The following is a 24,887-nucleotide window of genomic DNA, read 5'->3' as shown; positions in this document are numbered from 1 at the left end:
CTAATGTATTTGTATACTACAATACCTTGAGGATGTGTGATAATAACAGTAGTTAACACTTACCACTTACAATGGGCAAGAAACCCTATGTGATTTACATATATCTCTTTTAATATTTATTACATCACAATGAGGTACGTACCCTTATTATGACCATTTTACAAGGGAGGGCAACAAGCTATAAAGGAGGCCAATGGAGGCTACTAAGGATAGTATAGCCAGTTCATTGTGCTAAACATAACGTGATCTATATCTGGTACAATCATACATGATGTAAATAGTAACTGGGTCTCTGGCATTTTAAAATAACATTTTATTAAACCAAAATGGTGCTATTTTAGGGTAGTAACTGACCTATATGATTCCCAGGACTCTTCAATTTTCTGCTTACAAATTTTCTGAGTTCCAATTGGCATCACATTGAAAATTAATGTCCTGAAATAGGGAACATTACTTTTCACATTAATTATAATAAATTGAAAATAAACACCATCCAAAGCATTTGGTTTTCAAGTGAATTTGGCAGTCCTAACTTTTTGTGTGGGCGGCATCAGCAACCTTATGTGTTACATGAATTCAAAGGAACTAATTAGAATCCATTTTTCCCACAGCTCCAAATGTGTGTAGTTTGTGTGTGTGTGTGTGTGTGTGTGTGAGAGCGAGAGAGAGAGAAAGAAAGAGAAACTCTATATTTAAAGTGTAAATGCCCTTGAGACAGGCAAAGTTGGCTTAAAGTCACATTAAGCTATATGTGATTGTGGATGGAGTATGTTTTAAATGGAGAAAAGTTAAAGTGAGCAACTGAACAATATGTCCCTAGGTGTCTGGATGAGAAGATCTAAGGGGAAATCAGAAAACTGTGAGTAGAACTTTAGTGCCTGAGAGAAAGGGAGGCGGTGAATATCACTAAGAATTTTTGTGGATTTTATATTATTATAGAAGTTTGACATCTATATTAAAGAGAATTTTATTTTAAAGCTTCAGGATTATTGCAGGGAACTCAAGGAAGGACAGATGTGTTTTCAGATAGCCCAAAACCAGGAATAAGGGGACGGTTGTTAGCTAAGGCAGCTACTTTCTGTCTCTAGGTCTTTCTTTCTCACTCATTCTTTCTCTCTCTCCACTTGGTTTCTCCTCTATGCTTCTCTCTTCAGTCCCGCTTCATCATTCTTACTCTGTAGATTGGTTTTCTCTGCTTCTGCATATTTGATAACCAAGCTAATATAACTAACAGAATTCATTGTTGGTCTAGTTAAACTTAATGTCTCCTAGGTCCAATTCCAATATGTATTCCTTGGAGAGAATGTGGTTGGTTAGCTAGGGTCACTTATATGTTACTTATCAAATCAGCTGTGGCTGAGTTGGCATACCGTATATGGGTGGTGCCAGGGACCACCCCGGGGGACTGGGGTACCAAGATATTTCAAGTATAGTTTGTTATTGGGATTAACATCCAGAACAAATCCCAGAAATAAATAAAGGATGGTAAAATTTGGGTAATTGACAGGGTAATTGTCCTAAAGACCAGGGAGGAAAAGTTAAGAATAATTCCTAGATCATCCTGGCAAAGACAGTCAATCAGATCAACTAGGCATAAATACAGTATAAAATATATTTTCTCAGGTTACTCCTAGAACTTATATAACAGGAAATTTAATGACAAAAAAAATCTATATAATGGAGAAAATGAGTTTTTCTATGTTGGCTGATAGTCTATTGATATAGAATAGATGAAAGTGATCGTTAGATTGAGTCAGTCCTACTTTTGCTAAGCTCTCAGATGAATGAATTTCCAGATGACCTGTTTGTAGTCATAATCAAAGGTAACTTTTAGATTAATTCCACATCCTCCGTAACCTGTATTTGTGGTTCTAAGCCTGAGCTGGAAATCTTTTCACTGTTTTACTTTTTTCTTTATATTGGAATCTATGACTTTAAATCATTCCCAGTTAAGCTTTATTCTAGAAAGCATAAGTACTTACTCTATGATACAGATCTTGTTGCAGTGTTCATAATGGCTCTTGCTCTAGCTGTTAGAGCTAAATTATTTTGCACCTTATAGCTAAAACAAACAGATGATGCAATTGAGTGGGAGAAGCTGATCTTGAGATGTTTCACATTTCTTTGCTCAGAAGCCTACTGGAATTCTGTAATTTATTGTGATGATCACAGGGTAGCTGCTCTTTGCGTTTTGATCATTGGTGTTTTGTTAAGAGAAATAAAGATGTTTAGAGTTTTCTGACACAATCATCCCTTCTAGGTTTTCCTAATCAATAATTGACATTCATCCCCTTAATTATATTTGATAGACAATGTAGAAGGGGAATCTAGAAAAATCTGACTTATTTTGAGAGGAGTAAATAATAGGAAAATATCCAGTAGGTTAAAGAGGATTGTGATAATAGTGTAAAAAGAATAGAATTCAATTTGAATTTTAGAAATGTTGTTTATGCAAAAGCAATACAGATCTTTTTGAAAACTGTCAAGTTGCCAAAATTTGCCTGTAGCCAACTCTTTCTCTTATCCTTTTGGACCACTTACCCCTGTCCATGACATACCATAATAGCTTGGTGGCTTTCCACTTCTTTCCTTTGGGCTTTGTTCCATCAATTTCCTCTCAGGAAAGGGTCTGATAACCTGATGTACACACTCATAACTTACTGGTAAGTTTTAATACTTCTTCCATCCCAGTATGTTTCAACAAGCAGGGAAGCCTTAAACCAAAACAGAAACTCCAGTATTGGGGTCTAGTAGATACTTTAAGGAGTCATTAGTACTTTCTCTGTATCTCCACAAAATATATCCCTGCCAGCTTGTAACCAGTTTGGATGAGAACAATCTGTACCAGAGAATATTCATCAAAAGGGATCACTTTTTAACAGTTTTTAAAGGTTATGTGTTGATAAGATGATATATTTGCTTGCTATTGCTGCCGTAACAAAATACTACAGGCTGGCTGGCTTAAACACAGAAATTTATGTTCTCATACTTCTGGAGGCTGGAAGTCCAAGATTAAGGTGTGAGAAGGTTTGGTTTCTTCTGAGGCTTCTCTCCTGGGCTTATAGATGGCCACCTTCTCACCATGTCCTTATATGGTCTTTTCTCTGTGCCCAAGCAGTTCTGGTATCTCTCTGTGTCCAAATGTTCTCTTCTTATAAGGGCACCAGTCACATTGGATTAGGACCCAACTTGAAGACTTCATTTTACCTTAATCACCTCTCTAAAGACTTTATCTCCAATTACAGTCACAGTGAGGTGTTGGGAGGTAGGACTTCAACATATAAATTTTGAAGGGACACAGTTCAGCCCATAACAGATGATTTTAAGACTATGATGAAAAGACATTAGAAGAAGCTGTGTAGAAAATTTAAAATATCAGTGGGAGGATTGTGTGCTATTTCCAAAAAGAAGTCCAGAAATTGCATCTTTTATTGTTTTTATTATTTGTAAGTAGTTTTAAAAAATTTGTATGCATGGATGCATTTGCACTTACAGCAGCCATGAGTGAGTCCGTCGACTACCACCCTGCACTCGGGTCCTGCTATTCCTGAAGGCAGAACCTAACTCTTACTGCCAGTTGTTTGACCCCTGTTAAATGTAGGGAATCATTCTGGCATCCTGAAGAGAGCTGTGTTGTTCTGTTGCTCCTATGATATCATCGATAAAACAAGGCATTACAAACTAGAAGCTAATAGATTTTCTATTTTACATAAACATTTTATTTTGAGCGGGTATGATTGTTTATTCTGGGAAATATCAGCAGAAATGTGTCAAAAAAATAATCATATAAGCCTTTTTCTTTCTGAAATTTGCCTAAACTAACACACCAATTAGATGGCACTTTTTTTCAATGTTTCAAAACTGCTGATTGAAGCAACAAAAAGACTGCTGTAAACGTGGAAAAAAAATTCTCTGGTACATGTTGGAAGATTTTCATTTTCTAATTTAAAAATATTTTTAGTGTACAAATTTAGCACCTAGAACAAAGCCTATCAGTTTTTTGGATCTTAATAAATACCTGTGGTTGAGTGAATCAGTCAGGCTGTCTCCTGTACTTCCAGGGCATTTTGCACCTGCTTCTATCACAGCCTTCATTGTGTTTCATAATGATCACACGTTCGCATGTTTGTCACCCTAACTAGATTGAACACTTGGTTCATTTCTGTATCCTCAGGGTATAACTAAGTGCTTGACACAGGCAGACACTGAATAAATATTTCTTGACCAAAAGCCATAAAGAACATATATTTTCAGCAGCAGTGCTGACACAACTAGCCTTCCATGACCCTATGTGTGCAATAATCGCAGGAGTGTCTCCAGCAACTTGCCACAACTTTTCTCTGATGCCCCAAGTCCCTTAAATAGGGTATTTCTAACATTAGAGGTAGATCTCAAGGACCAAATATTCTCAGGAATGATGATACTATTGTATAAATTTAGAATATGGCATGGATAATTGGTATTAGATCCTTTCTAGGAATGGCTTTTGATGACTCGATTGAGGATTCTTAGAATGAATGAAAAGACCTTTTGTGCCTAGTCATGGAGTGTTCAGGATGAGGAGTAGTAAGGAGAGACCCTTGGTAAGTCTTGGCCTTTGCCTTCCTCATTGTCACTGTAGGATTTTGCCTGGATGAAGTCTAGTCATGATATATATAAGAGATAGTGAGCAATAAGCAAAACTGCCACCAATTCCACAAGTCTGTATATCTATCTTCATTAATGCAAATGCATTTAAATTGCACTGATCTTCCTAACTTTGGTATATATTCAGAGACCTATAACTTCTGTCTTTTCCATATTTATTTAGTCCCTGTATTTCTTTTCTTGTCTGCCTCTTGGTAATTTGATTGTCTGTTGATAAAGAAAGAGGAAAGAAGAGGAAATTGAAATTAAATCTATACAGTATATAACTTAGCTACTAAAACGTCTGGTAATAAAAGATGTTTATTGCCTAATTTTGGAATTTGAAATTATCAATAGAATAGAATTCAATATTGTAAGCATTTAGGCATTGATTGGAATTAAATATTAGTGTAATTTATAGATATAATGGATCTAAAGGTGATTAAAAATATACAGTCCTTAACTTTTTGAGGTTATGAGAATTTTACATAATTTTACATACTTCTCTTGGCTTAACAAGATATTAGGGAGCAATATCAAAGAATTTGAAAAATCACAATTATGTGTTAAGATCTCATTGCTTTCTGTATTTAAATGCTTTTCTTCTGTATAGCAACTCCAGGGTTCAGCTATGAGAATTTCAGTAAGAAATTGAGGCACAAAAATTTGATTTTCTCCAGGTTGCCAGAGGACCTGGGAGCAAGTTGGTACAATGTGAAACTCACTACTCTAGGACTTAAGAGTAGTGGAATTCAGTCCAGTGCAGTTACTGGTTATTGACTATAGACGAGTCATTTAGCTGAACTCAAGAAATATTTACTAAGGGTTTACTACACATCTTGCATAGTGCTAGACACTGAAAACATAAAGATGAATGAGACACTGTCTCTCGTCTGTATCTCAGTGTCTGCCTTCTTGATGTATGTGAGCATTTTAATAATGGTAGAGAAGACAATCCAATCAAAAGGCACAGCATGGGAAAAGTCATAAAACCTTGAAATTATCCTAATTTATTCCTCAGCGTTGGGGTAAAATATGTATTCCATTGTGAATGAAAGATAGTATACATTCAGAAATGTTGCATTGTAGTTGTGTGACAGTATGAAAGTTCTTGAGAGTCATTCTAAAGGTTTTGGACTTTATTCATGCAAGCTTACCTAAATTTCAACAGATATATACTTTGTCATGTTCTATTTAATCTAAACAAAAACAGGTTTGTATCAACTGGCAAAGTTGAAACATTACTACTAAATGAAGAGAAAAATGAAGCTGGAAATGTAGGTTGGGGACAGATTATAATAGGCCTTGAATGCCATGCTATATTGTTTAGGTAGCCAATAAATAATTTAAGAATAGACATGTCATGATTAGCTCAACAGAACTGTGGCAAATATGGAGGGATGTTTAAAAGCATGGCATCTGTTTGGAGTCAAACAGACCTACATTTCAATCCCTGCTTGACCACTGACTAGATGTGTAGCCTTGAAAGAGACAGTTCAGCTCTTCAAACCTCCATATATCATCTGTGAAATAAAGATAACATCAGAGTTGATGCACAGTGCCTGGCACACAGTTAGCACTAACTGAATGGTAGTTACATTTTCGAGTTTTTCTTCCTGGAGGAGTAACTGTGAGAATGAAGGGAATTGGTTGAAGAACTTTTACAGAAGTAGCATTAACGAATGTGTTAGTAAAATAGATTTGAGTAGGAAAAACATAATTCATTACATTACATTCCTCACATAAACGCTGTTAGGAAATATGATTATCCATTCTCCACATAAAGAAACTGGAATTCAAGGAGATGAATTCCCTTGATCAGTTACCAGCTAATAAACAGCAGACAGCTTCAAGCCTAGACTTTTCTGATTACAGAGAGGCAGTTAAAGTGTTTAAATACAGTGGTTCTAGAATCAAACTACCTGGGTTTAATGCTGGCACAACATCTACGCAGGTATATGGCTTTAGGAATGTTATTTAACACCTATGACTCAGTTGTCTCTAAACTTCTTAATGCATTTTCTCATAAGTTGTTATAAGAATTAAATGAGATAGTATATGTAAGAATTTAGATCAGTACTTGGCACATGATAACTCCTCAAAGAGTAGGAGTTATGGTTTAAAAATGTATTAAACTTGTACTACATAACCAGTAGTCTACAGGATTCAGCTTTAAGATGAGAGAGTCTAAAGGGCTCAAATTTATGTTCTTTGAGTTTGAGTCATGAGATAGGTACTAAATGATCATGTCCAATGGGCAACTGAAAATATGAATTTGGAGCTTATATGAATAGAGATATAACCCATTATACCAGATAATGGTTGATGACGTTACGAGATATGAGCAGATCCTTGGGTAGATATGAGAGAAGGGCATATGATGAGAAGAGACTACTGCCAGGACACCAATGATGTCAGAAAGAAAGTATCAATTAGATGTTTTCAGGCATCTAGTCTGGAATGACTATTAAGCTTATTTTTAACAAGGGAGATAAAGTGCAAGCTCAACATGCATTATGCATGTTACATAATGCCTAGGTGATGGAGAGGTAGGCTGCAACTTGGTAGCAGTAGGGAGCAAGAAGCAACTGAACTTGTACGGTTCTCTAAGGGCCTTAAGAAAAATTTAAAGCTTAAATTTCAAATTCAAGTACCTGGAGGGTTTTGTGTGTTATGTTGAAAAAAATGAATTAGATAATAAAAGTATACATACTTCTTTGATTCAGAAGGCACTTCAAAATATTGTGTTGTGTTTCAAGTTGATTTTTTTAACCACCCTATGATAAGTTTAGATGTTCTGGTTAATAAAGCATTTTAACTGATACCATTTTGAATAAGAGAAAGGTTAGTAAATGAAACAGAACAGAAACACAATGGAATAAAATCCCAGCACATCATGACAATACATGTACTTTCAAAAATATTCCTGATCTAAGCATTAATGCAAATAAGTTGTTCACCAAGAACATTATATTACTTAACAATTCTTCGAGTCCACTATTTTTCTCATTAAAATGGACTACTTACTTGGTTTATTTTTAATTGGGCATGAGTTTCTGTCACTAAGCTATATGTAAAATCTCTTATCACAATCACCAGGGAGCTGGAAGGTGTAGAGAAATCAGCAAAATATGGAGAAGGAAATGTTAACAAGTGGTAGAATGGGAGTGGCAACTTCAAACATCGTTTGTAATGAGAAATTTTCTTACATCAGAGTATTTCAGGAAAGGAAGAATATTTTGGGGAAGTTGAGTTACTACCTGAAACGTATATAACTAGCTCATTTGCAAATAAGCAAGACAAGTGAGGCCAACATAACTCCCTTCCCCCACACCCGGGTTTCTCTTAACCTGAGCATCCTCAGCAATATCATTGTGGGAGGTGCAAAACTCTTGTGCACGATGAGGGATGAAATGACTCTAGTTGATTTTGCTGGCTGCAGGATTCATTTCAGAAAGCTCAAGACAGGGATTGGTGTGTGGGAGTTGAACGAAAGGACTTCAAAATTAAAAATAATATCCCTCTAAAACTCAGAGAATGAGCCGGCAATCTGAAATGCCTTGGCACTCATCCGTAATGGTTTTCTCTCCGTTTTGGGAGTAAAGCAAATCATTGCTGAGTCGAATGATGTTCCTGTGAAAGCTTTTAATTTCGTAAGGAAGAAACTCGCCCATAATCATTGCGTTATTAATACATAAAAACAGACTAACATGAGCCATAGATTAACCATTACTTTTTAATTTAACACCCTGGAGAGGAAAAGCCAGGTAATTATGCTTTATCACTGAACGGTAAGCACAGATTTGTCTTTTGTGGATGTCTTTGTAACAGCATGCAAAATCTTCAGCCAAGAGGTCCCTTGTAACACCTTGTACATTTTACAATATGATATTCTGTCCTTAGCTTGGAAATGATAGCTGCTTATTTATACTCTTCTAATTTTCAAAAGCCTGAGTGCAAAAGTGACTTTTACTGAAAATCATATCTGATTGTACTTATTTCTTTGGACATATAAGAAACATTCAAGACTACTTAGCACAGCTGTTGAAAATGTTCTGTTTATCCTATTATGTATAATCAGATTAACCTTTCCTTTTGTGCTATAATTATCACTCAAAATGGCAAGGTTCATTTGGTGAGACAGGCTTTCTTGTAATGAGCTCACTTATGTAAATCTCTTGATTAAAGTAGAAATAAGAGAAATGGGAGCAATTAGCACAAGTTGGGCAGACAAAAAAACTAATTTGAATCAGCTAAAATTAGAGAGGGGCTCAAGTGGTTTGCTTTGAACCTTAGATCACTCCTTTTAAAGTCCCACTACTAACACCTTAGTTTGAGCCTTAATACTTCAACCTGGACTAGAACAGTAGTTTCTAAGCTGGACATCTTGCTTCTCAACTTTCTTTTTCAATAATGTACCTTACAAACAATTTCCTGGAACAATCTGCTTAAAATATTCCTGAGCATGTAACACTTCTGCTCACAAACCTTCCATGGCTCTCTACTAATATACAAATTATAAATGTCTCATCTGGCAGCTAGACCTATGCATGGCCACTTCAAACTTTTCTACAGGGTACAAATAGGGAGCCAGGGACAGGAGTCTTTGGCAAGCATGATTTGTTTGATCTATACGTGTTTTCTATAATGTTGAAAGTAGTTACTCCTAATTAAAAATCAGAAGAGATCTCATTTTTAAAAAGCACATGCTCTAGGAACATTGTTACCCATTCCCATAGGACAACAGTTCTATTACAGCTAAGGGGTGGCTGCCTCCTTTACTCAGAGAGTAGGCCCTTTAGTTTGCTAGAACCCCTACCTTCTTATTGCCTTATACCTGGCCTGCTTCACTCATTTATTTCAATTGCGTGTAAGCATTGTAGTTTGCGATTTGATTTTTACTATTATCCTGCAAAAATCTTCTGCCTAAGCCAAATTGATGTTACCATGATTATCCCTATCTATCTCCGTGCGACTCTACTCAGTGCTGACCACGTACAATGCCTTCTATAATATATACCATCATTTTAACACCCTTTCCAAATTCTCCTTTTTCAAGAATATTCCCCAATTCCTTGTGTTTTCAGGGATTGTGCACACCTTCGCATCTTACCTTCTTTGGTCTGTAGAACTTATTTGGCATTTGGTTTTGAAAACAGTTAGTAAAATTTCTAATGTTCTGTTTATAGTTTACTTCCCAAAATACATTATAAGCTACTTAAGGATTGGAACAATGACATTTATCTCTCTATAAATCCAGGTGTAGCACCAAATTATATAAACAATAAATGTTGAAAATAAATTATGCCAAATACTGTTCTGAGTACTAGAAATTTAAATAAGAACAAAACACTGCCTTTTCCAATATTAGGTTGTAGTCTAGCATATGAAGGCTATCTTACAGGATGAAAATTACAAGGCGGTATAATATGGAAAAGCCTGTAGGTTTTTTTGAAATAATATTAGAATTTATTAAATATCTACCTTCCAGGCACTCCCCCAAGTACTTTCCTCGTATTAGTTCGTATAATCCTCACAATTTTATGAGGCAGGTTCTTGGGGAAACTGAGAATGTAAGTACTTTCTTGAGAATGTCTAGGTTATAAGTGATGGGGTCCAAATATGAACAGAGACACTTTGAGTCAATGGGCATGAGAATGGAATGAGTAATTCTGTGTTATGAATCTAAGATAACTTCCTAGAAGGGTTGGCTCCTGTAATGCTTAGGAGTCCATAACATAGAGAAGGGTAGAGCACTCCAGGAGTACAGTATACAATACGGTTAAAGACATGGTAGGTGGAAAGTGGATGAGATGTTCAGGACTTAGCAGCTAAATGTGATTAGAACTCCAGATGTGGTAGAATGTAGTGAGATATGCTAAGGAATTTGGACATATTCCTCTGGTCGATGGAAAACATTGAAAGTTTATAAGGGCATGAGATGATCAGATTAATTTCTGCAAAGCCTTGGATGCTGTACTGGGGCTGGACAACCAATGAAGATGTGTTAGTCCAAGTCAGACCTATTAAGGGTGTGAGCCAGGCATTAAATTCAGATGTCAATCAGGAAACAAAGAAAAGACAGACTTTAGGAAAATTGGGAAGAAAAGGGTCTGATATGACATCAAACTCGCATACTTAATTGCTGCTGCATGACTAGAAATAGGGAGGTCAGGAAGAGGAGATCTGAAGAAGAGATATGGAATAGACTTTGTAAATGCATCTCAGCTCCCTTATCAGGATTTTTCTTCTTTTATACTCAATAGCTCAAATTGGACTCATAAATCCCTGAGAAAATTCCAGTTCTTTTTGGCATGAGTACAAGTTCTCCTTAAATACTGTTCGGCTCCCTCTATCAATTAATTTTATTTTCTTGTCAGAACCCTTTCTAATGTTCTCTAAGTACCCATGTGCATGTGTTGGTAACTTAGGAATCTCTGTCTTAATAGTCTTCTGTATCACACAACTGGTAATACATTTATTTTATTTAGTCCATTATGAAGTATATTACCTATATTTCAAGAGACATTGTACCAGCTTTCTCATTGTAGAACCTCAGGAGGTTGAAGCTGCCCCTTCTTATTATCTAATATGTCCCTTAAAATGTATATGAAAATCAAATATCTAAAAGTTTAGCAATAGACTCACATTATATAAGGGGATTTGGCATACAAGATACTCAAGTTATGGTATAATTTTACCATATGTCTGCACATAATAACAGATTAAATGTAAAAATTAGAATAAATTTCTAAAGAAGAAATTTGAGCTCAATATATTATTCCTTTAGGCCATTTGAGGTTGCAATTTTAGAAAAAAGAAACTAATTTTAACATCAAGGATAAGGCTTTCTCACATGTTTTCTTTGTTGTTTTAATAAGTGTTTGTTGAGCACATGCTCTGTGATAAGCTCTAAGTGCTGGGAACATGGAAGTGAATACGATAGACGAGGTAACTGCTCTCATGAGTTTATAGTCTACCAGTGGAGACAGGCCACAAACAGACAAGTACCAGCTTTTGCAAGGGTTTTGAGTAGAATGTTGTAGTAATGGTGAAAGTGATGGTGTCTTACCAAGTTTTTTTTTTTTTTAACGTAAATAGAAAGTTAATAACTAGAACTTTAGTTATAACTAAAAATAACTATTTTTCTTGATTAAGTTTTCTCTAGCAAGCTGTGTTCTTATCAAAAGTTGAATGGACAGGAGGGGTTTACCTCTAAATTGCAGGAAAATGTCTTTGTTTAAAGCAGTGACCTTAACATTCTCTTGAGTTCTTCACGCACTAAACCTCATAGTTAGACACAAGCATCAATGATATAGTTCCACATTAGTATGCCTATTCTTTGGTTTACTCTTTTTTCTTAACATACAGGAAACAAGCAGATGTCAAAGGCCTGAGCCCTGGGGACTGAGACTCTGCTTCATTTGGCCCATGTAATAATGCCATCTTTGCTTCAGTTTTACCATCTCTAGTGCCAATGCTTTCATTTTTCTGTTTGTCACGTTGTTAGAATGCAACAAAGTTAAAAGTACAACAAATATCCGCATGCTTGCAAAAACACAACTAGAAAAGCCGTTTAACAACCTGACATTATTGAATCCATGCCAAGCACTGTGCTACAGGAATTATATAACACCTCTAACACAGAACTTCTGACTAGAAGGCCGTGCCACCGGGCAAAAGCATATCTCAGCATTGGGGTGGTGATCTAGGGTTGTATCAGATTATAGGTTAAATATAAAAAATAGAGAACAGCTTGTATTGGACATAAAAACAAAACAAACTAAAAATAAACATGGGCATTGAATTAATCACTCAAAATTGTAACCCTCCCTCTCCCTTTGTGCCCTTGAGTGACTGATCTTTAGACTTCCTATCAATATTTATAAATGATGTGAATATTAAACAAAATATATCTATATATCTGTGTCTATATAGATGTGTACATAGATATGTATGTATAGATACATATATCTAAGTATGGATATATAGGTATGAAAGCTTCTAGCAAAGGAACTGTGACAGTGAATGCTAAATAATTTCTCTTTTGCCTGTAATTTGCCCCCCTGATGCATATCAGAATCACCTGGGGAACTTAAAATACTGCCAGGGATTCACCCAGCCCTATCAGAGTCTAGAGGGATCACGCCTGAGTATCAGTATGCTTTTAAAGCTCCCCAAGTGATTGTATTGTGCACCCAGGCTTGGGAAGTGCTGTTCTTTCTCTCTTTTTGCCTATGAATAGGATTTAGCGTATGGACAGAGAAATTTCTCAATTCCTGTGGCTTTGATGAAGGGAAGGAGAGAAGGAGAGAAGAGAGTGAATTATCTCTGCTGTCCCCAGCAAGAGCTGCTACCTCTGCATTTAGCACATCCTCCAATTTAGCGTGTCCCACAGCGTGGATATGGAACACCTGCATCAAAATGACTCTGGGTTCTGGTTAAAAGTGAAAAATGTTAAACCCAGCCCCAAAGCTCTTGAATCAGCATTTCAGTAGGAGTGGTGCAGGGGCAGAAATCCAAATTTTTATTAAGCACCTTATAAAGTCTCATGCACCCAAATTTTAAGACTCACTACTTCAAGTTAGTGCCCTAAGCTCATTTGAGTAATTTTTTTTTCTTTCTTCAATTTTTCCTAACCTAGAAAAGATCTGTTGTATGGGCACAAATGTTGCAGTTGCTATTGAATAACTTCTAACTGTAATATGCTCCAGCTCAGTCAAATAATCAGAAAAATTAAAGAAGGGGTTCTATAGAGGACGGAAATCTTCCAACTATTACTCAAAGGTTGGAGATAGGTGTATTTCATAACCCATTTACCATTTGATTGACCTAACTGGTTAAATCTATCAAAAGCAAAAGTAGATCTGAACACTTTTTTTTTTAAGTACTCTAAGCGGTTTTAGACCTGTGTGTCGCTTGGAGAGCCAGTGAACCCTTTGGTTTCTACTTCATCACCATTTTCTCAGGAAGGCCTTCCCTGATCTTTGGACTGACCAGGCCAACTTCCCATAGGTTTCCCCAGCATCCTGTACAGCACTCATCATTTATCGTTACCCTTTGTTTAATTGTCTGAACTCCCTACTAGGCAGGAAGATGCGTGAGAGCACATCCTCATTTGTCTTGCTCACTACTGTTTTTCCAGCACTCTGGGGGTTCCAAACCCCATGGAGGTCCTTGGGTGAATGAAAATGCCACTGCCTGCCACCAAAAGTTTGAATGTGCTTGGGAATGTAGGTACAAAGTAAGAATGTTTTCACCAAGTCGCTGACCTTTAAGCACTTCTCCAGAGAAGCAGCACCTATTCTGAGACAAATTATAGCCATTCTATGTAATACTATGCTACCCCTTCCCCATATTTGGGGCTACACAGCTCAGGAATATAGGATAGTGGATAAACCTGACAAGGGTAGAAGCACCATAAGTAAAATCTAGTCATCAGCATCATCATAATATAGTATATAGCAGTTACGGATGCCATACTTTCCTTATGCTGATATATTGTGGTTTTTGGCATTTAATTGTCTACTGATTTTGAATGCCATTTGTAGGTAGTTTTATGTAAATGGTGCCCATCATTCTTGTACAGGATAGTCTATAGTTCTGTAGTCTTATTAATTCTTGATTTTTTTCAAGCATGTTTTATGTTCAGGAGGACAGAACAAACTGACACAGCCTGAGTAGTGTACACATGCAACATTACCATAAGGCTTAAGGGATCTAGGAAGTAACCAGCTGTACAAATCCCATGTTACATTCCCAGTTTTGCTACAATCTTTTGTGGAAAACATATTAATTTATTCTTTATTTTCACACTTAGATCTCTAACATTACTTTCTAATCCTTTTTCCGGTAACCTAATATTTTTGTCTTGAATAAATCTTTTTTTTTTTTTTTTGAGGACGATTAGCCCTGAGATAACATGTGCTGCCAATCCTCCCCTTTGTGCTGAGGAAGACTGGCCCTGAGCTAACATCCATGCCCATCTTCCTCTATTTTATGTGGGACGCCTACCACAACATGCCTTACCAAGCAGTGCCATGTCCACACCCAGGATCCGAACCAGCAAACCCCGGGCCACCAAAGCGGAATGTGTGCACTTAACCTCTGTGCCACCAGGCCAGCCCCAAAATCTTAATCCCTACATACATTTCAAATGTAATATGAAAGTAACAAATGTTGCGTTTACCACCTCTTTCCAGAACATTAAAAGAGAGGGTGAATGAGATCAACCCTAACAGCAACCCTATACCTGTGATAGAGGAATGCTGTCCTGATTCAGTGACTTCCTGTGTTTTATGATCCTTAGTTTGCAAACCATTAGTAAATAGTGCAGCTAGTACACATTCCTTTTTTTTTTTTTCTTTTTTTGCTGAGGAAGATTAGCCCTGAGCTAACATACATTGCCAATCTCCTCCACTTTTTTCCTTTGCTTGAGGAAGATTAGCTGTGAGCTAACATCTGTGCCAGTCTTCTTATATTTTGTATGTGGGTTGCTGCCACAGCATAGCTGATGAGTGGTGTAGGTCTGCGCCTGGGATCCCAACCTATGAACCCAGGTCACTGAAACGGAATGTGTGAACTTAACCACTACACCATGGGGCTCGCCTCAGTACACATTCGTTTTTAAGCTAAAGTCTGAGGGATGATAAATATTATACTGATTGCTGTGTTTATTTTTGGATCACTGAAATAAAGGAGAAAAGAAATGGCTGAGTTTTTATCAACTATAAATTTCTAATCTTGAAAGAATGCTGTATTAAAAAATATTTTATTATGACAGACAAAAATGGAAAAAACTTTTTATAACAATTAAACAAATCTGATTACCAAAAAAAAGGGAAAAAAATCGTATGTTTATTTATAAAAATGTCTGTCTTTGAAATTAAGCAAACTTGACTGACTCAGGCCAGAATGCTGTATTAATCCATTTTGTTTTTTCTAAATATAGTTCTACAACACACAAAAGATTATCATAAAATTACTTTATTACTGTTATTGAGTTTGTCTTAATGTTTCCTTTAATTCCTCTTGCCTGTTACCACATGGTATACCATTAATTTCCATCTTTGAAAAAATTCTCATCCAAATATGACAACAGTCACCCATGTCCCTCTGAGTTGTTGTCACTAAACCAAGTTATATTCGTTTAGTTCCTTAATCTTCCTCCATAACTGAATCTTTCCGGCTGCTTAATCATTGTGGTGGTTCTTCCTGTTGTCTCCTGAGAAATGCTTGGGGGGAAACTGATGTATTATATCTTAATTGTCTTACTCCCAAAATTTCAAAATGGAAGGTTGAAGCATGACTGTGTACAGCTATGTATATTTTTAGTGAAGCTTCTGGTGGTCAGAGTTTTTTGGAGACATCAGTTGCCGCCCTACCCTCCACCCTTAATGAAGTGCCCAGAATGCTGAACCAGAACTAATACTGTAGAGATGAAAATCTCAATTAAAAGACAATGTAAAAATAAATTTAAAGAAAGAACACAAGCTATATTTTGTTTATGGTTATAGAACTATCATTTCTTTTATCCAATAATTCCAATAGTTAAAAGTAACTTACTCCATTTCTGTTTTGATTCATGACTAATTGGTGATTTCATGTAATTCTTTGACATGATTACTTTATTATGCATTTATATTTATATTTCAAATATCAAAATACACACCGTATATTTGATTCTGAATTCATTTTGACAATATTCTGCTTCCTACTCTAATTCTACTTTTTAGCATCAATTTGTCTTTTTTCAGGGTTATACTGAGTCTGTTAGTTTTATTTTATTTATTCATTTTTATTTATTTATTTTTGAGGAAGATTAGCCCTGAGCTAACTGCTGCCAATCCTCCTCTTTTCGCTGAGGAAGACTGGCCCTGAGCTAACTTCCATGCCCGTCTCCCTCTACCTTATATATGGGACGCCTACCACAGCATGGCATGCAAAGTCCACACCTGGGATCCGAACTGGCAAACCCCAGGCCGCCAAAGCAGAACCTGCGCACTTAACCGCTGCGCCACCAGGCTGACCCCTGAGTCTGTTCATTTTAAAATAGAGGAAAAAAATCAATAAAATTGTATCTAGAACATGTATGCAAATAGACCTTGAGTTGGGTTCTCTGATTTTAAAAAAAGAAAATTATATCAAAGGGCATTTGTGAATTATGGATTTATAAAGAATAAGGTTTAGATATAAATAAGATTTTTTTCCTAAAGATGGAGATACAGGTAGTTCAAGGAGAGCTAACCATTCTTATATATATCTTATAACAAATATCTTGTTATTTCAATCTATAAACAGAATTTTCACTTATAAAATGGAAATTACTCTATTTATAGTACAAAATAAATGAGAGAACATACAGCATGCATCTAGTTTTTCCCCAGAATTTGATAGTAACTGAATCGCTGTAACACTGGATCAGCAATTTTTACAATGTTTTCAACAGACATTGGCCCTGGGCCTTTGTATATGATGTTATAGAACTTCTCTCTCTCTCTCTCTCATTCTCTCTCTCTCTCTGTGTCTCTCTCTCTATATATATGTATTTCTTTTTTTAACATTGCAGAGGCGTTACAACTGTTAAGTGGATATATATGTTTTTCTAGTGTGGACGATTGAGGAAGCAGTCATTGTTTAAGCCACCTGCTTTTATTTATATCTGGATGAAGTCAGATCTGATTCAAATCATAGCTTCACACATTTCAAGAGCATGATAATACCAAATCATAACCTTAAGACTTAGTTTCTTCTTCAAAGTGAAGATAACAATGCCTGCTTCATAAATTTGTTGTGAAGATTAAGTAAGTTAATCTGTACAAAGAACTTATTGCAGCACCTGAAGACATTATTATAATAATAATAATTATTATTATCATTACTAGACAATGTTACAGTGACCCATTCAATGCAGACTTGGCATATTGTCATGTTAGAGTACTGGGCGATTTCCAAGAGGGCAGAATAAAGTTTATCTTCTTCATGTCTCTTTAGAAGTACAGTAAATTTACCCCAGAAGACGTCATAAAAATGATAGATTACTTTTTATTCACTATGCACCTACTCAAATGACAAGAACAAATCTTTAAGTTAGCTTAAATGGTAAATAGAACAGTTGTAGAGAATTATACTCAACAGGGATAGTATGGCATAATAATCTTATATGGGGAAAACTAAACTACATAAAAAGGAGACAATTTACATCGTCCAAACCCAGCTGTGGAGAGTACATAGTTCATTGTGGACAATCATTCCATAATGTGGCAAAACGGGCTTAAATAATCAAACATTGTTTCTTAACATGTTGTAGAATGGAGAACTTAGAGTAGTGTTGTTTTAGTTATTCAATCTGCTGAAAAGAGACATAAGGAATTTTTTTTAAAGAACTATCAAAAGGAATATCAAAGATGATGAGTGTGCAGAACAAAGTCTGAAAAATTATTCAGCAAGAAAAATAAAAGGCAGAGATGGGATGTAATCATCTGCAGAAATACAAGGCCCAGAAAAGAAGTAACGAGATGCTTTTCTCATCTATTGTCATTTAATATCTCCTTTCCTGTTCAGATTTTCTGAGAATTGTATCTTATGTTCATTATGGTTTATAAAGAGCACCACTTGTTCCCCAAAGATGTCTAAAAGAGAAGATTAAGATTATGCTGTTTTGCTTTGTTTTTCAGGAGCAATCCAATGGCAATAAGCCCACATTTGTCAGTATGCAAATTTAGGAATTTCTTAATCATGTAGACCTAGGACAAGCATGAGGTCAAAGTGAATGATTTCAGATCCTGAATCTATCACTAACTAGCCATGCAATTTAATTTCCCATATCTATAAAATGAGGATGAGAGTAGGATTGTTGGGATGAGTAAATGATTTATATGCAAGAAGCTCTTGGAACAGAACTTGGCACATTAAGCACTCTGGACACGTTTGATGTAATATGACTGCATCAGTAGGGCAGGCTCACTCAAAGTCCCCTCTGTGCCGGATGCTTATTTTGACTAGGCCTTGTTCAGTGTCCTCCTTCCTTCCCTTCCGTTTATCTGAATTCTGCTTTTCCCCCAATGCCTAGCTCTTTCCAGTCTGAGAAGCAGGTGATGGAATGGTAAATCTCAAAAGAACCATGGAAGGTGTAGAATCCAAATATATCATTCTGCAGAGGAAGAACTAAGGCTTAGAGTGGTTGAGAGAGAAACAATGAGAGACAGTGAGAGAGAAAAAAATGGCAGTACAGTTATGTGCTTTATAAGAGCATTTTGGTCAGTGACAGACCACATATATGATCATGATCCCATAAGATTAGTACCATACAGTGTGTAGTAGGCTATGCCTTTCAAGTTTGTGTAAGTACTGTAGGAGAGGAAGAAATTTTCCTCTACCCTTCTAGATTCTTCTTGCTGGTCTCAGAGTCAAATTGACATGAGACAGATTAACAGGAGAAAAAGAAAAGTTTGATAAGTTGCATATGTGGGAGAAACCCAGGAAAACCAAGAAACTTGTCCAAATGGCTGAAGCTCTCACCCTAAATACCATCCTCACCTAAAGACAAAAGAAGATGTTGAGGGTGGGAAGAGTCAGGGCCTTCAGAGGGAAGGAAGAAAATTCACAGGTAGGGGAAAAGGAACAACCATTTGGAATACAAGTGTTTATTTGGCCACACAGAAACAGAAGAATACAGAAGGAAGCCCAATAAACAGGCTTTTCTAGGTTCCTCCCTGTCTACCACCTAGTTCATGTTATGCTCACATGATAGCTCACTTCCTAAGACAGCATTCTTTTTTTATCTTAATTCTTTTAGGCAGTTAAGGAGGAGGTAGCAAGAAAAACTTTCTGAGTCTTTTGTTTCTTAAAAATGATCAGTATAAATAATCCTCATTTAAAGAGACACATTTTGAGGTGACAAATTTGTTTTCCTTTAGTATATTTTATGACTGCACAATGACAAAATCTCCTAATGATACATTTCTTAGAATGTTTTCCCGTCATTCGGCCTTGCAGGACTGTGCAGACTGTCCCACACTTACGACAATTGGATTTTGGATTTTCCAACTTTACAATGGTGTGACAGCTGTACGTATTCAGTGGAAAGCCATATGCCACTGTGAAACTCTGTCCTGATGCTGGTCAGTAGCAGCGAGCGGCACCTCTTAGTCAGCCACATGATAGTGAGATAACCAACCAGTACACTTACAACACTTCTGTACCCATAACAACCATTCTACTTTTCACTTTCAGCATACTATACAATAAATTACATGAGATATTCGACACTTTATCATAAAATAGGTTTTGTGCTAGGTGATTCTGCCCAACTGTAGCTGATGTCAGTGTTCTGAGCATGTTTAAGGCAGGTTGAGTTAAGCTATGATATTTGGTAAGTTAAGTGTCTTAAATGCATTTTCAACTTACGATATTTTCCACTTAGGATGCGTTTATTCAGAGGTAACCCCATGGTAAGTTGAGGAAGATCTGTATTTGGACTGCTTAGGAATTCACATTTCACAGTCTTGTACTGCACTCAACATTCTCATAAAATTCCTTTTTCTGGCAAACTGCAGAGTTTGGGCAGGTATCCAGGGTCAGCACAAGAGAATGTGAGGAAAGCAGAAATCCTAGGTGGACTCAGGAGGGGAAATTGATGTGAATGATATTGAGACATTGATATATATTCTTTAAGATTAAATTATCTAGGTAAAAAAATAAATCAGAGAAGGAATTCAAGTGGAGAAAATATGAAAGAAACATTTAAATTATCTGTCTGTGTAAGACTAAATCTAGTACTCCTTGCATGTTTACACACATTCTGCAAAAACACTGGACTGCTTGAAACTGTTGAAGCTCACTAGTCAACACACAGAACTCACATTCCATGTAATACTATGAAATATCAGGAATGATTATAAGAAGGATTACTATTTATATTGATGTAAATTTATTATATATAAATATATTATTTATATATTAATAACTGTTATATAAAATATCAGATTTTATAACCCATGCTCTTAGCTACTGTCCTAAATGACTTTGGGAGTTGTTATCCATTAAAATAACTTAAAATTCAGGCCGGCCCCCTGGCTGAGTGGTTGAGTTTTTGCACTCTGCTTCAGTGGCCCAGGGTTTCACTGGTTCAGATCCTGGGCGAGGACATGGCACTGCCGATCAGGCCATGTTGAGGTGGCATCCCACATGCCACCACTGGAAGGACCCACAACTAAAAAATATACAACTATATACTGGGGGGATCTGGGGAGAAAAAGCAGAAAAAAGAAAAGAAGATTGGCAACAGTTGTTAGCTCAGGTGCCCGTCTTTAAAACACACACACACACACACACACACACACATGCAAAAAACTGTGAAGACAGGATCATCCCAGTTAAAGAAAAACAAACAAACAAACAACAAAAAAAAAACTTAAAATTAATCCTAGCCCTGGAGGTCCCCAATGACAGCATCTGGTCAATTCCTTTCACTTTATAGGTGTTAGCAGAAAACTGATGCTCACACTGAGACTCCCTTTCCCAGAATGAGGGATTGAATCAACAGGTATTTCTGGAGCAGCTATTAGGGACAAAGAAAAATGCCAATTGCAAAAAGAAAATAATAATAATGAGTAGGACAAGGTCCCTGACTCTGCTCTCCAGAAGCTTAGGATTTAGTGGGCACTAGAGACATGAAAACAGCAATAACATGTACTCTCATGGTATTTCATGGATATCTGACCTGTGCAGTCACAAAGTGCCCTGTACTTAGCAGAGCTCTTTACTTGGTGAAATGCTCTGTTGTCATCTTCTTAAAAGTCTTAACTTTTCAACAGGAGGTCTCTCATTTTCATTTTGCACTGGAACCTGGCATATTTTGTAATGGGTCCTGTGTACCCTATTAAGTACTAGGGTAGGGTGAGAACAGGCTACCCTGGGAACACTTAGGATGGACATGTAAGCCAGTCTCTGGGTGGAGAAGACATCTCTCAGGAAACGATGACAAACTCATGCTAAAATAATGAATAGGAATTAGTCAAGTGGAAGAGAGAGTAGGAAAAAAGAGTTACAAGGAGAGGAAATAGTTTAGGCAAAAACTCTGTGTTAAGCAAGAACATGGAGCATTCACAGAAGTTTAGTGTACTTTAATTTTAGAGTGAAAGGTAAGGAGAAGTAACAGAGGAAGAAGGGCACAAATCATAGAGAACCATGCACGTCACAATATAGATACTCATTTTATCCTGAAAGGATTGCAGTCATTGAGTGAATGTGAGAGTGACTTTATCATATGTCTGTTTTAGAATGTTACTCTTAGTTGCTCTATCTAAAAATCAGTCTAGGGGCTAATTAGATGGCATTTCCATTAATCTAAGCAAGGAAAGATGACTTGAACCAAGGGTCTGACAGAGAATTCAGAGAATGTGCAGGGTGACAGAATTTCTGAAGGAAGAGATGAGGAATCAGATAATTAGCATATTTTTAGTTGGGAAAGTGAATAAAGGTTCATAATGTTTGCTGAGGTTTCAACTGCATACAGAACAGGGAGTAGGCTTATGAAGAAGATCATGATTTCCATGTTACAAATGCTAAATTCAAGTTGTCTATATGTTTTTCACATGGAGAGGTCAAGGGGCAGAAGGATAAAAAATTCTGGAGTGCAGAAGACATTCATGTTGAAGATGGAGTTTGGGGACAAAATAGAAGACGTGAATGGAGAAGTTCGCCCAGGTTGCCTAAAAATAAACAAAAAATTGGAAACAACCACAAGCATACATTTAAGCATTGCAAAGAACAGAACAATTAAGAGTATCAAGTGCTGCTAAGAAATCAAGTCAGTCAAGTATCGAAATTCGCCTTGGTGCATGTAGAGGCAGTACCATGCAGTACAGAAATTAATTGACTCCTGTATATGCTTTGACTTCTAAAAGGATAAGATTCTTAAGACTGGAACCATGCCTTATTATTCTGTGGTAGACCATGAAGTGTCTAGCAAAATGCCTTGCGACATGTTTATGTGTGTGTTGGCTAACTGCTTGGTTGATTTTCTTTTTCTATTAATTTGAGCAGAAAAGAAATTCTGCTTCCATCTGGGCACTGGAACAGTTATCCTACAACCACTGAGGCACAGGGCCACAAATTCCGGGAATAAACTAGAGGGAAATAGAAAATATCTCAAGTTCTCTTATGCTCCTGTACTGAATATTCATTATAGAGGTACATTTTTCCCCAAAGAGAGGAGTCATTCCCAGCTATCTGGTATTTTTCAGCTGCCATCTAATATGCATATAAATGCAGCAGGTTAATGAATGCCTTCTAGGTAATCTATTAGATGAAGTCAACAGTAACAAAGTCCTTTCAGCAATTACTTTCTACGCTCTTCCTTGAACCATTGGTTTTCTCATCTTTTATTTCAGAAATCAGTTCTTCCAGTCTATCCAGTATTCCACTCTTAGAAATGCCAGCACATCAATACATTGTTGCTGACTTTCCCCTGAAGAACTTAAGTTAAATTGTATTTACTCTTAGAATGCATCTTGTTCTTTCTTATATGTCTTATGTGGTCCTGATGAGTGTACCTTACAGAAAATCTCACTGTAATAGAAGGGTGGCACCCTGGAAGAAGAGGAAATAATACATTTCATTATATGTGATGGAAGTCAACTGAATGCAAATGAACTCTGAATGAAACTGCCAGGAAATATTTATTTTTGTTTGATGGCTAAAACTTGTCTCTAGAATTTATTATTTTATTTAATAATTTGACATAAAGGTGATACCAGAGTTTAGTATTAGTTTTAGTGAGAAAGATTGACCTTGAGCTAACATCTGTTGCCGATCTTCCTCTTTTTGTTGTTTTCCCCTAAAGTACATAGATGCATATCCTAGTTGTAGGTCATTCTAGTTCTTCTATGTGGGATGCCACCACAGCGTGGCCTGATGAGCAGTGTGTAGGTCCACACCCAGGATCCCCAGGCTGCTGAAGTAGAGCACACGTACTTAACCACTAGGCCATGGGGCTGATCCCCCAGCGTTTAGTATCAGAATTAGAGTGCTGCCAGTTTTAGGCTCAAAAATAATTGCGAGATTTGTAAAGATAAGAGTAAGATCCCTAGTTACTGCTGTCAGCTGCCCAAATCTATACCACTGATACCTAGCATAATATTTCTTAATTTATTTGCAATTGATTCCAATTTTACCTGATCTTCTTACATAAAAAGCAGGTTGCAAAATTGAAATACAAACTAATGTTGGAAACAAGTAGAGTCCTCATTGCCAATTTATTTATCCTTTCAAATACATGTATAAATTTACAGACATAATCCTTCCTCTGGATTTAATGTACTTTTCCTTGTAAAAATACAATTAACTTGAACATATGGGACACTTGTACCCACAGCATGGACTAGAAACTTCAAAGGGACATAATTAATTGGAATACCAAGAAACAGCATGCTTGTACAAGCATAGTAAAATTCAAGATAATCATTTTAGCCTAATTTATATTCTAAATATTTGAAAGATGAAAATGACTGAAAAAACAGTTGGAATTCAAACTTTTGCCTTCAAGTGATGTATTGAAATTCATTGATAAAGCATTTCTCCTAGGAGCATAAATCAAATGTATAAAATATGAAAGAATGGAACTAAATAACAATGGCAGAAATTTCATTTTTCTTATTGCAATGCTATGTTTACCTTGTGAAAGACTTTTCGCTTTTAAAAATTAAAGTCTTCCAAGTGTTTACAAGAGTAGATAATGCTGTTAATACCTTCTTTTTTTTCTTTTATTGTGGCTATCAGAAATCTTATAGAAATTTACGTTTCAATCATTCTTTTTATACTGGAGACAGGGATGATATTTTCATAATAAATTTTCCCAGCTGGTTTAAAACTAAGTCAGCTGACTGGTGTTTATTCGATTGCTAAAACAGACATTTATGAGGTAGAAAAACTCTGTTGGCTTAAAATTTAAAGGTGCACTAAATTAAACTTTTATCAAAGGAAATTTTCTAAGTTTTTATGAAAAACATTCCATTTCCAGCATTACTTGTAGTCATTCACAAAACAAAATTGAAGAGAATATCCTATTATGTCATTGTAATCATGATTTTTAAAAGTCTTCAGCTGTTGAACGTTACAGTCATGCATTGCTTAATGGCGAGGATATGTCCTGAAAAATATATCTGTTAGGTGATTTTCTCCTTCTGCACACATCATAGAGTGTGCTTGCACAAACCTAGATGGTATAGCCTGCTACACACCTAGGCTATATGGTACTG

General features: G+C 36.3%; 1 protein-coding gene across 3 annotated transcripts in view; it reads left to right on the top strand.

Moving 5' to 3' along the window:
• Positions 1 to 24,887, top strand: part of LRP1B (LDL receptor related protein 1B) — a 1,824,397-nt gene that overhangs the window by 405,296 nt on the left and 1,394,214 nt on the right. The gene's annotated exons all lie outside the window — the stretch shown is intronic.

This window comes from Equus caballus, chromosome 18, assembly GCF_041296265.1.
Source record: "Equus caballus isolate H_3958 breed thoroughbred chromosome 18, TB-T2T, whole genome shotgun sequence".
NCBI lineage: Eukaryota > Metazoa > Chordata > Mammalia > Perissodactyla > Equidae > Equus > Equus caballus.
Note: the sequence above shows the minus strand (reverse complement) of the source record. Positions and strands in the feature narration are given on the sequence as shown.